The sequence below is a fragment of the Aotus nancymaae genome, unplaced genomic scaffold, assembly GCF_030222135.1.
Source record: "Aotus nancymaae isolate 86718 unplaced genomic scaffold, 86718_ANA_hifiasm-v0.15.2.pri h1tg000011l, whole genome shotgun sequence".
Taxonomy (NCBI): domain Eukaryota; kingdom Metazoa; phylum Chordata; class Mammalia; order Primates; family Aotidae; genus Aotus; species Aotus nancymaae.
In genome coordinates, this window is record NW_026988422.1 from 65,248,498 (window position 1) to 65,251,295 (window position 2,798).

The 2,798-nt window shown below is 40.0% G+C and overlaps 1 pseudogene; it reads left to right on the forward strand.

The window, feature by feature from the left end:
- Window positions 1-506: 506 nt before the first annotated feature.
- LOC105734101 (elongation factor 1-alpha 1-like) lies at window positions 507-1,888 on the forward strand (annotated as a pseudogene).
- The last annotated feature ends 910 nt before the right edge of the window (window positions 1,889-2,798 follow it).

A 2,798-nucleotide genomic window follows, 5' to 3' on the forward strand; every position in this document is an offset into this window, starting at 1 on the left:
TTGGAGTATTTCCCCAAAGACATTTAGCAAGGACTGGGACTCAGAAGCCCATGAATGCTCTTTCAATTTGATGCACTGTATATATTATATGAAACAAAGTATTTTCTGTCTTTTAGGAAGGACTGTAACCTGTGGAATGGAATATATGTGGGTAGAAGGAGGAAATAGCCAAGAGCTCAACATTATACTATTTAGGTAGTCAGCCCTAGAGTCCTAAGAGGGAACTAGAGTAAATGATGCTTTGCAAGAAGTCATTAAAAGTCTTTGGAAGAAAAATACTTATGGTATTCACAGGTGACAGTGACTTGGGAGATAGATATTTAAAAGTTATAAGGATGAGAGATTCAGAATTTATTAAGTGGACTAGAACACAGAAACGGGATGCATCTTTAATATTAGTGCCAAGAGAAAGCTGGAAAGCATCCATTACAACAAAGTTTGTGCATTTTCATGATGGAGTTGCTGCCAGAACACAGGTGTCATGAAAAACATGCCTGAAAGCCAAAATGAGAAAAGAGAAAACTCCCATCAACATTGTTGTCATTGTTGTCATATAGGTTCAGGCAAGTCCACCACTACTGGCCATCTGATCTACATATGTGGTGGTATCCACAAAAGAATCATCAAAAGATTTGAGTAGGAGGCTGCTGAGAGGGAAAAAGCTCCTTCAAATATGGCTGGGTCTTGGATAAAGTAAAAGCTGAGCCTGAGCATGGTGTCATCATTGATATCTCCCTGTGGAAATCTGAAACCAGCAAGTGATACATGACTATCATTGATGCCCCAGGACACAGAGACTTCATAAAAAATGTGGTTACAGACACATCTTAGGCTGGGTGTGCTGTGCTGATTGCTGCTGCTGGTGTTGGTGAATTTGAAGCTGGTATCTCCAAGAATGGGTAGACCCAGGAGCATGCCCTACTGGCTTACACACTGGGTATGAAACAACTAATCCTTGGTGTTAGCAAAGTAGAGTCCACTGAGCCACTCTACAGTCAGAAGAAATACAAGGAGATAGTTAAGGAAATCAGTACTTTCCTTAAGAAAATTGGCTACAACCTTGACACAGTAGCATTTGTGTCTATTTCTGGTTGGAATGGTGACAGCATGCTGAAGTCAAGTGCTCACAGGCCTTGGTTCAAGGGATGGAAAGTCACCCGTAAAGATGGCAATCCCAGTGGAACCACGCTGCTTGAAGCTCTGGACTGCATTCTACCACCAACTTGTCCAACTGACATCCTTTCATCTGCCACTCCAGGATGTCTACAGAATTGGTGGTACTGATACTGTCTCGGTGGGCTGAGTGGAGACTGGGTTTCTCAAACTTGGCATGGTGGTCACTTTTGCTCCAGTCAACATTCCAACTAAAGGCAGATCTGTTGAAATACACCATGAAGCTTTGAGTGAAGTTCTTCCTGGGGACAATGTAAGCTTCAATGTCAAAAATATCAAAGATGTTCATCATAGCAACATTGCTGGTAACAGCAAAAATGACCCACCAATGGAAGAAGCTGGCTTTACTGCCCGGGTGACCGTCCTGAACCATCCAGGCCAAATCAGTGTTGGCTATGCTTCTGTAATGGATTAACACACAACTCACATTGCTTGCAAGTTCGTTGAACTGAAGGAAAAGATGGATCACCATTTTGGTAAGGAGCTGGAAGATGACCCTAAATTCCTGAAGTCTGTTGATGCTGCCATTTTTGGTATAGTTCCTGGCAAGCCTATGTGTGTTGAGAGCTTCTCTCACACTACTGCTCTGGGTTGTTTTGTTGCTTGTGATATAAGATAGACATTTGCTATGGGTGTCATCAAAGCACGGGACAAGAAGGCTGCTGGAGCTGGCAAGGTCACCAAGCCTGCCCAGGAAGCTTGGAAGTTTAAATGAATATTATCCCTAATGCCTGCCATGCCAGTCTTAACTCTTTATGCCTGAGGTTGCATTTTTTTGAATTTTTGCACTCAGACCTTGGCAATGACCTTGAGCAGTAGGATATAACTTTCACATGCTTAGTGTTTCAATAATGGAACACTAGGCATAAATGGATTTTAATCAGTGGTGGAAGAACGGTCTCGGTCTCAGAATTATTGGTTTCAATTGGCCACTTAAGGTTAATAGTAAAAGGCTGGTTAATGATAACACTGCATCGTAAAAGGTTCATAAGGAAAGGAGACTGTTTTGTAGATTCATGCGTGTGTGTATGTGTTGTGTGTGTGCGTGTGGTTTTAAGTTATTAGTTTCTAAAGTCAGTACTTTTTAATGGAAACAACTTGACCAAGAATCTATCACAGAATTTTGAGACCCATTAAAATAAAGCTGAATGAGGAAAAAAAGTTTGGGAGATAAGGGAATATGAAGAAAATTTAGAGAGCCTAAATTGCTTCTGTGGATGAATCCTGGGGTCACACATTTGAGGACTGAATTTCTGATGGTGGTACAAGTAATGACAAGATGGTTGGGTTTTCTTAAAATATTAGGAATTCTCACCAGATATATTCCAACTTCTTTAACTTATGAATTCATTATCCATCAATTTTTCCAAGTTATTTCTTTTAAAAAATTAATAAGTTTAAAAATATTAAAGGCAATATTCATGGTATTGAGAAAGAGTTAAACAATGTAGATGGGTATAGGTGAAAAGTAAAAAATCTCCTTTCTCATTCCCCCTTTTTCCTGGGTCTACGTCTCAGATGTAACCATCTTTAATAGTTTTCCGTGTTGATGCCAGCTTGTTTCATGATTATGTTAGTATATTATGTATGATTTTTTCCTTTTGTCAGTTTCAGACCAATGAGTT